Raw genomic sequence first — 14682 nt, forward strand, 5'->3', positions numbered from 1 at the left:
ACCCATCTAGATGCCTTTTAAAATTCCCCTCTCACCTCAAACTTCTGCCTTCTAGTTTTGGACTCCCCTACCCTGGGCAAAAGACCTTGGGTATTCACCCTATCCTTGCCCCTTATGAACGTCTATAAGGTCACCCCTCAGCCTCCGATGCTCCAGGGAAAATATCCCCAGCTTATTCAGCTTCTTCTTGTATCTCAAACCCTCCAATTCTGGCAACAGCCTTGTAAATCTTTTCCGATCCTATTCAAAGTTTCACAATATCTTTCCTATAACAGGGAAAGCAGAAATGAACGCAGTCTTCCAAATGTGGCCTAACCAATGTCCTGTACAGTCACAACATGACCTCCCAACTCCTATACTCAATGCTCTAGCCAATAAAGGAAAACATACCAAATTCCTTCTTCATTGTCCTGTCTACCTGAGACTCCACTTTCAAGGAACTATGAACCCGCACTCGAGGTCTCTTTGTTCTGCAACACTCCCCTTAACTGTGTCAGTCCTGCCTGGATTACTTGACCAAAATGCAAACCACACACTTCATTAAATTAAACACCATCTTCCACTCCTTGGCCCATCAGCCCATCTGATCAAATCTAATTTATAGTGAACTCTCTTTCCTCTCTTATTCCTTTGAAGCTGAAAATCTCTATCCCACACACACTCCGTCCATTCTCACTTTGTTGAACCTCATCCCTGAAGGGTGTGGTTCATGCTGATTAACAGGGCTACACTCAGGGGGGTTCCAATTGAAACATTCAAAATCCTGACTAGCTTGGACAGAGTGGACGTTGGGAAGATGTTTCCATTGGTTCTAGTCTCTCCAACCAGTGGGCACAGCCTCAGAGTAAAGGGAAGACCTTTAAGAATGGAGATAAGAAGAAACTTCTTCAGCCAGACAGTCGTGAATCTATGGAATTCACTGCCACAGAAGGCTGTGGTGGACAGGTCATTGAGGATATTGAAGACTGAGATAGATAGGTTCTACAGTATCAAGGAGATCGAGGATTACGGAGACAAAGTAGGAGAATGGAGCTGAGAAACCTATCAGCCATGATTGAATGGCAGAGCAGACCCGATGGGCTGAATGACCTAAATGTGCTCCTATGTCTTTTTTTTTAGATTAGATTACTTACAGTGTGGAAACAGGCCCTTCGGCCCAACAAGTCCACACCGCCCCGCCGAAGCGCAACCCACCCATACCCCTACATTTACCCTTTACCTAACACTACGGGCAATTTAGCATGGCCAATTCACCTGACCTGCACATCTTTGGATGGTGGGAGGAAACCGGAGCACCCGGAGGAAACCCACGCAGACAGAGGGAGAACGTGCAAACTCCACACAGTCAGTCGCCTGAGGCGGGAATTGAACCCGGGTCTCTGGCGCTGTGAGGCAGCAGTGCTAACCACTGTGCCACCGTGCCGTCTTATGGTCTCTTGCCGTCCTGGACACAGACTGTGAGAATTGGGAGCAAGAGTCAGCCATTGGGCCTTTGAAGCCTGCACCAGCATTCAACAGATGCTAACTCGACATGAATCTACTAACATCTAGGTGAATAGGCTGGGAAGTTTTCATTGGAGCATAGTTTGAGAGGTGATCTTACAGAGGTTTATAAAATCATGATTGGCATAGATGAGATGACTGCTGGGTATCCTTTCCCGAGGGTGGGGTTTCAAGATTACACGGCAAATTTGAAGGTGAGAGGAGAAAGATTTTAAAAAGGCATGAGGGGCACTTTTTTTTGTTTACACAGAATGGTTTGTGTGTGGAATGAAGATCCAGAGGAAGTGGTGGATACAGGTACAGTAACAACATTTAAAAGACATTTGGGTAAGTACATATATTGGAAAGATTTGGAGGGATATGGGCCAAACACTGGCAGGTGGGACTAGTTTGTGTGAATATAGTCAGCATGGACTAGTCCGACTGTAGGGTCTGTTTCTGTGCTGTATGACTCTGTAACTGTTCTGTACCGGTCTTAAAACCATTTTCTTGCCTTTTCCCATAAACATCCACTTCTTTAGACATTAGATGAAGTCAGCCTTGAATATATTCAATGTCCCCATAACTGCAAGAAGACATCCCCACTTCTGAACTCAATTTCTCTTGCTAAGATACCACTTGCCTTGCTGATTGCTTGCTGCACCCATCTGACAACTGGTATTGACTGGTTCCAAAGGACGCTAAGGCCTCTTTGTACATCCACACATCAGTCCTGATGAAGGGCTCGTGCCCGAAACATCGACTCTCCTACTTCTTGGATGCTGTCTAACCTGCTGTGCTATTCCAGTAACACACTTTTGATTCTGATCTCCAGCATCTGCACATCCCATTATATCACCATTTAAACAATACACCTCCATTCTGCTTTTTCGTCACATCAAAAGCTATAACTTCACATTGTGGTACTGCATTTGCCACCTGTTTGCAAATTGTGGTCTTCTCTACATCAGGGAGACAGAGCGTAAACTTAGGGAATGGTTCGCTGAACATCGCAGCTGAGTCCACAGAGGCCAACCAGACCTCCCAGTCATCATCCATTTTAATTCCCCTTTCCACTCCCTTTCTGACATGACCATCATAGACTTTCCATTGCCACAACAAACCAAACCGCAAATTGAGGAACAACATCTCATCTTCCACCTGGACAGCCTACAGTCCGGAGAACTCAACATTGAGTGCTCCAATTTCAAAACAAAATCGCCCTGCCCTTCCCTTCCCATCCCTTGATTCCATTCCTCCCTCCCTCCCAGATTCATTCCTCCCATTGACCAACCAGGACGTACCATCTACCTGTCTTCACCTATCCCCACTTCACCACCCTGCCCCCAGCACACCCTTTATCTGCACCTCTACCCCCAGCCCCACCCCCGTCATGAAGAAACCGAAACGTCCACTTCTCCTTCTCCTGATGCTATCTGGCTTGCTATGTTCTTCTTCCAGCCACCTGTCTGTCTATTTTGCTCATTGCGTCACAGACCTGGACCAACGTTTCCAGAGTCTGTCCCCTCCAGAATTCACTCCCTTTCCTCTCAGTTTCTGCAAGTCAACAATTGAACTCCAGAATTAAAAACACATGGAACAGGGGGCGAGAAAATAGACAGCCGTACTCACAGATCTTAGACAGAGGAAGGAATTTGCAGTCTGGGTGAAGCACAATCTTCATTCAGAGAGGGAGAGGAGCAGCAGCTTCAGAAGCTCATGCCGAAACCTCCGCATTCAGACAATGGGGTGGCTCTGATTGGCAGGAGGGCCAATCTCCTTCCGGTCCTCCAGGGTTCTCTATTGGTTCGTCAAAAGAAGGTCTCGCGCCTTTTTTGCGGACAGCGATGAGCATGCCCAGTGTTTTGCTGACACGGCAGACATGCGCACTGCGTTGCTGACACCGGCAAACATACATAGAATGCCCAATGGGAATGCTCGTGTTCCTTGACAGATTTTGAGTTCCAAATGCCAATAAGAGAAAAAAAGGTTGGAGCCACAAGTTTTTTTTCCCTGTGGCTCGACATTTTATTGCTTTTGCATGTCTTTTCCCCTTATGGCAAAATGCAAAACATCACATTTCTCTGAATTAAAGTCCCTCTGCTACTCCTTAGCCTATTGGCCCATCCGATCAATTCTAATTCGTAGCGAACTCTCTTTCCTCTTTTATTACCAAGTAACTGAAAATCTCCATCCCACACACTCTCCCTCCACTCTCACTTTGCCTATCCTAATCCCTGCTGTACCTCATCCTGAAAGGTCTGTTTCATGCTGATTAACTGGCCATACTCGGGGGTATCTTATTGAAACATACAGAATACTTAATGGCCTGGACAGAGTGGACGTTGGGAAGATGTTTCCATTGGATGGAGAGATTAGGATCTGAGGGCCCAGCCTTAAAGTGAAGGGAAAACCTTTCAGAACAGAGATAAGGAGAAACGTCTTCAGCCGGAGAATGGTGAATCTATGGAATTCATTGCCACAGAAGGCTGTGGAGGTGAGGTCACTTAGGATATTCAAGACTGAGATAGATAGGTTCTTAAGTATCAAAGGGATCGAGTGTTATAGGGAGAAAGCGGGAGAATAGGGTTGAGAAACTTATCAGCCATGTTTGAATGATTGAGCAGACCAGATGGGCTGAATGGCCTAATTTCAACTCCCATGTCTTATGGTGTCTTGCTATCCTGGACACAGTGCGAGAAAATTGGGAGCAGGAGTAAGCCATTCGGTCTTACAAGCTTGCACCAGCATTCAACAAATCATAACTGGATATGGATCCACCAACATCTAAGTGAATAGGCTGGGACATTTTCCGCTGGAGCACAGTAGGTTGAGAGTTAACCTTATAGAGGTTTATAAAATCATAAGGGGGAGTAGATGAGGTGAACGGCAGGTGTCCTTTCTGTCGGGTGGGGGTTTTCAAGATTCACGAGCAAATAATGAAGGTGAGAGGAGAAACATTTTAAAAAGACATGTGGGGCACCTTTTCTTTCCCCACAGAGTGATTTGTATGTGGAATGAATGTCCAGATGAAGTGGTGGATGCAGGTACTGTAACAATGTTTAAAAGACATTTGGATAAGTACATGAATATGAAAAGTTGGAGGGATTTGGGCGAAACACAGGCAGGTGTGACTAGTTTAGTTTGTGAATATAATTAGCATGAACAAGTTGAACTGAAGGGTCTGTTTCTAAGCTGTATGACTAACTGTTCTGTACTGGTCTTTCAACCATTTTCTTGCCTTTCCCCATAAACATACACTTCTTTGCTGTTCAAAAATCATTGAACTCAGCCTTGAATATATTCAATGACCCCCAAACTGCAGGAAGACATTCGGATTTCTGAACTCAATTTCTCTTGCTAACATACCACTTGCCTTGCTGATTGCTTGCTGCACCTGTCTGACAACTGGCATTGACTGGTGTAGAAGCATGCTGCGGTCCCTTTGTACATCCACACATCATTCTGATGAAGGGCTCATGCCCAAAACGTCAGCTGTGTTGCTCCTCGGATACTGCTTGACTTGCTGTGCTTTTCCAGCCCACACTTTTCAACTCTGATCTCCAGCATCTGCAGTTCTCACTTTCTCCACGTCTCAATATATCATCATTGAAACAATAAACCTCCTTTCTGCATTTTTTCACAGCAAAGGCTCCAACTTCACTTTGAGGTCTTGAATTTGCCACACGTTTGCCAATTGTGGTCTTCACTACATCGGGAAGACTGAGTGTAAACTTGGGGAATGGTTTGCCAAGCATCGCAGCCGGGTCCACGGAGGCCAACCGGACCTCCCAGTCACTGGCCATTTCAATTCCCCTTCCACTCCCTTTCTGACATGACTATCTTTGGCCTCCTCCATTGCCACAATGAACCTAACTGCAAATTGGAGGAACAACACCTCATCTTCTGCCTGGGCAGCCTACAGCTCCCAGAACTCAACACTGAGTTCTCCAATTTCAGATATCCTCCCTTACCATTCCCCAACTCCCTTCCACTCCTCCATGCCACCAACCAGATTCCTTCCACAAATTAACCAACCTGGTTGTACCCTCTCCCTGTCTTCACCTATTCCCACTTCACCACGCTGACCCCAGCACACCCTTGTTCTGCAGCTCTCCCTATACTCACCCCAAGTCCTGAAGAAGAGTTGCACCTGAAACTTCAACTTCTCCACCTCCTGATGCTGCCTGGCTTGCTACGTTCTTCCAGCCTCCTGCCTGTCTATTTACCAATTGAGACACAGACCTGGACCAACATTTCCTGAGTTGTCCTCCCTTTGGATTCACTCCCTTTCCTTTCAGTTGCTACAAGTCAATAGTTTATAGAATCCCTGCAGTCCAACACATCCACACTGACCCACCGAAGAGCAACTCACCCAGACCCATTCTCCTACCGTATTACTCTACATTTACTACTCAATAATGCACCTAACCTACACATCCCTGATGACTATAGGCAATTTAGCATGGTCAAAACCCACGCCCTTTGATCCCAGAATGAAAAAGGGGGTGAGAAAAAAAAAAGAGTACCATACTCACAGATGTTGGACAGAGGAAGGAAGTTGCAGTCTGTAGCTGGAGCTCGATCATCTTTCAGATAGTGGAGCAGTAGTAGGTTCAGAAGCTCATGGTCCACCTTCCGCATTCAGACAATAGGGTAGCTCTGAGTGGCAGGAGCACCATTCTTCTTCCGGTCCTCCTTGACTTTCTATTGATTCGTCAAAAGTTAGTCGCACGCCTCTTCAGCGAGGAGCATGCGCAGTGATTTGCTGACACTGCCAAACATGAGTAGTGCCTTACTGACATCGAGGAGCACACGCAGTATGATCTGTGGAGATGTCGCTGTTACTGACAGTTTTTAAGTGTTCAAATGCCGATAGGAGAAAAAAAGGGTGGAGCCATTTTTTTTTCTCCTGTGGTTCAACTTTTAGTTCCTTTTGCATTCTGTCTGGCTGCTCAACTTTTGTATGCCTTCTCCCCAGGGTAGTCGGAGCGAGTCTAGGACTACAGGGTATAGATTTATGGAGGGAACTAATGGGGCAAATTTTTCACACAGAGTATGTTGTGCGTTTGGAATGAGCTGCGAGAGGAATTGGTGATGACTGCTACGATTACAACATTTAAAAGACATCTGGATTGGTATATGAATATGAAGAGTTTAGAAGGAGATGGGCCAAATGCTGGCAAATGGGTCATTAGATTAAATTGGGATATCTGGTCATCCTTGCCTGAAAGGCTTTGTATCCGTGCTCTACAACTCTATTTCTACATAGTTGGAACCAATTACACAAGACTAGAAATTGTCCATTCACCCCTTACAGCCAGTCCTGAGCTGTAGCCTAAATGCAAGTTTCAGAAAGATTTCAGCAGGTATTTAAAAAAAAAGAATGTATGTACTTTCAGACTTTAACGATGTTTCTGAATATATCATTTTAGCTATTGTCAATTGTAAAGATCCCCCATTTCTCATCTTTCCCTTCATCACCACCCATTCTCTCTGTCTCTCTCCTTAGAAGGGCTTGATACAACGATCAAAGAGGGCTCAAGACACGAGAAAGACTGGAGTGAGGGGGAAGCTGGGGAGAAGAGAGACAGATTCGGGGGGGGGGAGTAGAGAGAGAGAGAGAGAGAGAAAAAAATGGACAGGGGGGCAGAGGGTAGAGCGGAGAGAAAGACTGGGGGTGACAGAGAATGAGAGAGGGGCAAGAGAGAGAGAAAATGGGGGAGGGGATGCAGAGTGCTGGGGAGGAGTGATACAGAATGGGGTGAGGAGAGAGCGAATTGGATATGCAGAGTTTTGGGAGAGAAAGAAACAGAGAGAATGCACAGGGGCACTGGGTGGTTAGAGAATGGATGGGGATGGAAGGTGGGGGGAAGAGGGAATGGGCTGTGTGGCAGAGGGTGGGGGAAGTGATGGAAAATGAATGGCGACAGAGGGTGAGGGAGAGAGAATGGATGGAGGGGAGAGAGTGCGAAGAGAAATAACAGTGGTGCAGAGGGTGGCGTGAGAGACAACGGACAGGGTGTTAGAAGTAGAGAGGGAGAATGGACAGGGGGCGCTATGTGGGGCGGGGGGGGAGAAATTGACAGGGGGCGCTGTGTGTGCCGGCTAAATGGACAGGGGTGCTGTGGGTGGTAGGGGGAATGGACAGTGAGGGTGATGGGAGCCATGGGTGAATGGACAGAGGGTACTATGAATTGCGGGGTAGTGGAATGGACAGGGGGTGCTTAGGGTGGGAGGGGAATGGACGGGGGTGCTGTGGGTGGCGGGGGAAATGGATAGGGCACTGTGGATGGTGGGGCGGGCAGAATGAACAGGGGGCGTTGTGGGTGGCAGGGGTACATACAGGGGGCACTGTGGGTGACGGGGGTGAATGAATGGGGGCGATATGTGTGGCAGGGGAATGGACAAGGGGTGCTGTGGGTGATGGGGGGTTAGATCGAGGGATGTAAGGGACCATCTTTTTATGCTGATGGTTGTGTGTGTGTGTGGAACAAGCTGCTAAAGGAAGTTGTACAGTTGAGTACGATTACATCATTTAAAAGGTGTCTGGATGAATCATTTGGGTTTAGAGGGATACGGGCCAAATGCTGGAAATTAGGATTGGGTCAGTCTCGGACAATTCGTCAGCATGGATGTGTTGAACTGAAGTTTGTTTCAGTGCAGTGTGACTCTATAAGTCAATAACACTTAGAGTCATAGAGATGTACAGCATGGAAACAGACCCCTCGGTCCAACCCGTCCACACTGACCAGATATCCCAACCCAAACTAGTCCCACCTGCCAGCACCCGGCCCATATCCCTCCAAACCCTTCCTATTCATATACCCATTTAAGTGCCTCGTAAATGTTGCAATTGTACCAGCCTCCACCACTTCCTCTGGCAGCTCATTCCGTACCCGTACCACCCTCTGTGTGAAAAAGTTACCCCATAAGTCTCTTTTATATCTTTCCCCTCTCACCCAAAACCTATGCCTTCTCGTTCTGGACTCCCTGACCCCAGGGAAAAGACTTTGCCTATTTACCCTATCCATGCCCCTCATAATTTTGTAAACCTTTTATGAGCGAAACTTGACCTTTTTAGTGATAATCTTCCCACTGGATTTGTTATAATGCACTCACTGTCCGGAGCTTTTTGGTGGGTAAAAGTGGCACAAATCCACTAGATCTTGTGGAAGCAGTGCATTTGTCAAATACTTTCATCTGTCCATCTTCTACAAGGCACAATTTAGCAGTGAAGTGGAATACTCTCCCACCAGCTTAGATGAGTGCAGCTTCAACATCACTGAAAAAAACTTGATACCATCCAGGACAAAGTAACCTGATAGATTGGCACCATATCCACATACATGCACTCCTTCTGCTCCACTGTTCAGAACCAGTAGTGTGTACTATCTACAAGACGCACCACAGAAATTCAGCAAAGCACCTGAGAAAATACCTTCCAAACTAACAACCACTTCCAGCTAGAAGGACCAGGACAAAAGCTACTTCGGAACACAATCTCTTGCAAGTACCCCTCCAAGCCACTCATCATATTGACTTGGAAATATATTGCTGTTCCTTCAGTGTTGCTGGGTCTAAATCCTGGAATTCCCTCCCTAAGGACATTGTGGGTCATCGTGAAGCGTGTGGACCACAGCAGTTCAAAACGGCAGCCCATCACCACCTTCTCAAGGGGAACAAAATGCTGGCCAGCCAGCAACTCTCATGTACCACGAATAACTTTTAACAAATGATTGAAACAGAGTGTTGGAATGTGCAAACAAAAAACAAAATCAACGTTCAGGAGTGACAGGTGGAGGGTATTGACTCGGTCCTTATTTGAGGACAGATACAGAGCAACATACTGACACTGAACTGGAAATAGAGTTTAGAGGTAAACACCTGTAGTCTTTCATTCAGTGTATACATTTAAAATCGATTAAAGGTTGGTTCCTGAGATGTACTACAACAACACACGAGTAGGACAGTTAAGGAAGCATATGAGACACTTGATTTAATCTCTTTAATGGCAGCTATATCTCCCACACTCCCATGCGATGGAGAAACCCCTCTTCTGATGGCGGACAGTGCACGTGCGCTGAGAGGGAGGTGCTGTTGCACATGTGTCAGATAGGCATGGGGCACCGCCCCTCATCGTTCTGGTCGATGGCTGACCAATCTTTGGGAAACCCTGGAGGACCGGAAGGAGTCATCCGGCCAATCAGAGCGCCCCATATTTTCTGAATGCGGAAGATGGACCATGAGCTTCTAAAGCTGCTGCTGCTCCTCTCTCTGAATGAAGGTTGAGCTTTAACTCAGACGGCAACTTCCTTCCTCTGTCCAACACCATCCAAATGGTCCAATTTGAAATCTAAATGTTGACCTTGCTTTTGTGCACCCCTTGTGCAGCCGTATCCCTGCACGCCTCGCTCGGTCTAAGCGCCGTATGACCTGCATGTCCTTGTTTGCTCGGATCTGACTGTACTGCTCACAAATCCGAAACTTTTGACATAGAACACAGAACAGTACAGGCATTTTATCCTACTCTCAGATGAGGCATACCCTTCATTGTACTAACTTCCATGTGCCTATCCCTTAAATGTTGCTAATATATCGGACTCTACTACCACTGCTGGCAGTGGATTCCATGCACCCACCACTCTGCGTGAAGAACCTACTCTGACATCTCCCCCAAACCTTCCTCCAATTACCTTAAAATTATGCCGACTTGTAACAATAATTTCTTCCAATGCTATCTACTCTATCTATGCCTCTCAACATCTTGTATACCTCTATTAAGACATCTCTCATCCTTTTTCACTCCAATGTCCATTTCATACCTTGTGCTAATATTTTTTGAAGGACTTCTTCAGAAGGATAATATATTACAAGGGGCAAAGACAGTGTACATACATAATATGATGTCTTTAAACTTGGTTACATTTTAATTAACAGAAGAGCTTATTTATTGTAAAATGGGTAAACTGAACACGCATTTTGAAGGGTGAGAGTGTGGAATATTTCGAGGTGCGTGGTAAAACAGAACTGAATTGGCATGGCTTTGACAAGAGGAGGTCATGTCTGACAAATGTATTAGGATTCTTTGAGCAGCGAATGAGTAAGTTAGACAAAGGGAGAGCCAGTGGATGTGAGTGATTTGGATTTCCAGAAGGCCTTTGACAAGGTGCAGCGCAGGAGGCTGTGAAAAAAGATGAGTCCCAGGTGTTAGGGGCAAGGTGCTGACATGGATTGAGAATTGGCTGGCAGAAGGCAGAGTGGTGGTATAAAGGGACATTTTTCAGGAGGGGGCAAGTGGAGTTCCAGAAAGGGTCCATGCTGGAAACACAAAGAGACTTAGGAGTTCCCAGCTCAGGATTCTCAGGGGAGAATTGTACCATTCTGGGGGGAATGAGGAACTGAGAAGGATCCTACTATTCATGGGTTGTGGTGGGGGGGGTGGAAGGATTGTACCATTCACATGGGAAGGGGACAATTATACAATTCAGACAGCAAGTGTCATACCATTCATGTCAGATGTGGGTCGGGGAGGACTGTACCCTGAATGGGTGTGGGGGCGGAAAGGATTGTAATTGTTCATTGGAGAGGTAGCAGTGGGGAGGATTGTACCATTCACAGGGAGAACTATTTATTTTTATTTTCCAGAATTTCCATGATACAGGACAGATGCCAATTTTACCCACCAGAAATCTCCTGAAATTGGGTGCTCTAAAAAAAAATCCAGCAGGAAGATTATCAGTGAAGAGGTCTGGTTTTGGTCATAGAGGATAGATATAAAGTCACACTACACGGAAACAGACCCTTCGGTTCAACTCATCCATGCCGACCAGATGTCTCAATCTGGCCCAGACCCAAGTTCCACATTTAGCCCATATCTCTCTAAACCTGAACCCTTCATCCAAATACGTTTTAAAATGTGCAATTGTACCCACTTCCTCTGACAGCTCATTCCATCCAAACATCACCTTCTGCATGAAAATGTTTCCCATTAGGTCCTTTGTAAATATTTCCCCCTCTCACCTTAAACCTATGCCCTCCCACCCCCTCCCCTCCCCGAGAAAAAAAGAGCTTGGCTATTCACTCTCTCCATGCCTCTCATGATTTTATAAATCAGGAAAAGGTCACCCCTCAGGCTCGAACGCTCCAGGGTAAAAAAAGGCCCCAGCCTCTCCCTATAACTCAAAACCTCCAGTCCCAGTAACATCCCTGTAAATCTTGTCTGCAGCCTCACAAGTTTAACAGGGTCCTTCCAAATTAATGGCGACCAGACTTCTATGCCGTGTTATAAAAGTGGTCTCACCAATGTCCTGTACAACCACATGACCTCCCAACTCATTTAATCAATGCTGTGACCCACGAAAGCAAGCACTTTCTTCATCACTCTGTCTACCCGCAACTCCACTTTCAAGGATTAACGTCTGCACTCCTGGAGCTATTCATTCAGCAACAATCCCCAGGGGTCTACCATTCACTGTATCAGTCTACCCTGCTTAGTCCTCTCCAATTTCGTTCCATTTGCTCACACAGGCATGTCTTGTTGACTTTGTTCTGAGCAGTGTGGATGCTTTCTCCATTTCACACTTCCATTAACACCCATATGATACCTCAATCTCACCTTCACCATCATTAGCAATCTATCTCTTTGGCTCGGGGTACTTCTCACCAGATGTTCCCCTCGGTCTTACTCCCCCCTCTGTCTATGCCATAAAAACGAGCATTTTCCAGCCCCTTTCAGTTCTGAATGAGAGTGAGATCAGACACGAGACATTAACCAATTCTCTCTCCACATACGTTCCCTGATCTGAAGACTTCCCCCAGCCCCCACAAGGATAGAAATGTCAGCACCTATTTCTCCAAATGTCATGTTTGATCTACTCATGACACATTCCTTGGATTTGGAGTGTTCTGATGTAGCGTTTAATAGGGATCCATCAAAATCAACATCCAGTCTTGTCTGAGAGCAGAACCAACTCAACTGACCGAACAAGCTGCACAACTCTTCTGTCGGATCTGTAGATGTGACATCCTCTCTCTCTCGTTAACACAAAAGGATTAGAGAGCCTTGGAGGACCATTCTCTCGAAACACGATTCCTAATCCACTGTTATTCCAGACTTATATGCATAACATCTAAACCTAAATAGTTAAAGCTCCTCAGCCTGATCTCCCACCAACAACAGAATGGTTTCAGCGCAGAAAGAAAGTGCTCTAATGGAATGATGTCTGTTCTTAAATTCCACGTTAAAGTTATTATTGCATTAATCTGTTATAAATGGTGTCTGATTCAGAGAGCATTCCTTTTTGTGGAACTCTACAGGAGTTTTCTGATCACAGAATCATACCGTACAGAAAAGGCCCTTTGGCCCATCAAATGTGTACCACCAATATGTTATCACTTACACTAGATTCATAGAGCTGTACAGCATGGAATCAGACCCTTTGGTGTCCATAACTAGAGGGCATAGGTTTAAGGTAGATGGGGAAAGGGATCTAAGGGGCAACCTTTTCACACAGAAGGTGATGCATGTATGGAATGAGCTACCAGAGGGAGTGGTGGGATTGGTACAATTACAACATTTCAAAGTCATCTGGATGGATAGATGAATTGAGAGAGATATGGGTCAAATGTTGGCAAATGGGATGAGATTAACTTCAGATATCTGGTCAGCATGGCCAAGTTGGATGGAAAGGTCAGTTTCCATGCTGTCCAGCGCTATGGTGGGGACATAACCCATGTCCACATTCCTCCCTCTACCCTGCCACTTGTTGTGTGGCTCGGGAACATCGTTGGGTCACCCAGACCCTGACAATTTCCACATAGCTCCGGGCATTTCTCACAAACGCCAATCGGATTGTCAGCCACTGTCAGAAACTTTAGTTTTCCTTTTTGTCCAACCTTCAGCACTGGGCGAGCATTCTCTGTTCCTGTTGTGGGATCATGTTCAAATAGCCTCTTTATTCAGCAACCGCAAGTTGCACAAGCTTGAGGTGGAGATGGAATCCCAAAATACCGTCCTTACAGCAGCCTCTTTACACACAGTTCTTACAGAGATTAACACCCGTCACTATGGTGTCCCATTGTTTTATCTATTGTACATAAACGCTGGCTGCTACTCCTGATAGGATTGAGATTGTCTGTGTGGTCTGCTTGCAGAATTAAGAGGTGTTAGTCCTTTCGTCTTTTAAGTCAGCAAATGTTAGTAAAACTACTCGGCCTATATGCTCTAAATAAGTTAGACATTGTACCTGCACTGAATAAAATAATAAAGGATATTAAACTGTTTATCACTGCTGGATTGTGAGATATGTTTAGTATTTGCCAGCATGAGTTTCATTCATTCCTGCAATTTCATAGAAGCACAGGCTCGATAGTCAGCTTCTTAAAGGGGACAGTGGCAGCGAGTCAGGAAAACTACTTGATGTATTTATGTATTGATGTATTTATTCAGGTCCCGATAGACAGTTGGCAAGTGCTGATTAATATTCTATTCTTTCATGGTGATAAGATGGCAGGGAGGTATTGTTCTGAAAACATTACTATGTTGACAGTTATTCAGAGGTAGCTTTTGATGCAGAAATAGGCCTAAAACACTGCTAGTAGCAAGGGCTGGTAAGGGATGAAGGTGTGAAAAAGCAGGAATGAGTCAAAAGAGGTGTTTTAACTTATTCTATTTTGTAATAGTAAAATATACTACAAAACTGCAATTTTATGAATGAACGAATAAAGCTATGTTATAGGAAAGAGTTATGAGTGAATGAAATGGGAATGCAGTATTATTAGATATAGGGCTCCTGTGAGCAGCTTAGAAAAGAGTTATGAATGACTAAATAGAAAGCGTTTGAGAGTGGGTTAGTAAAGAGACCTACAACACAATATGTCACACCATGTTATCATCCTGGCGGGGTTGGAGAAACTGGAGCCAGATTTCTTCGGAGTCAAACATGACAGATACACACCTCCTGACTTCAGTACATGCTCCAAATCAGTAAGTGTGTCTTAATAGGTGCTCAACTCACCAGGGAATATAATGCCCTCTTGAATATTAAGGGAAAAAGTGAGGACTGCAGATGCTGGAGATCAGAGCTGAAAATGTGTTGCTGGAAAAGCACAGCAGGTCAAGCAGCATCCAAGGAGCAGGAGAATCGACATTTCGGGCATGAGCCCTTCAGGATTGCTGAAGAAGGACTCATGCCCGAA

The sequence above is a fragment of the Chiloscyllium plagiosum genome, unplaced genomic scaffold (assembly GCF_037043375.1).
Source record: "Chiloscyllium plagiosum isolate Xiang-an unplaced genomic scaffold, Cpla_swu_hap1 HiC_scaffold_27, whole genome shotgun sequence".
NCBI classification, from domain to species: domain Eukaryota; kingdom Metazoa; phylum Chordata; class Chondrichthyes; order Orectolobiformes; family Hemiscylliidae; genus Chiloscyllium; species Chiloscyllium plagiosum.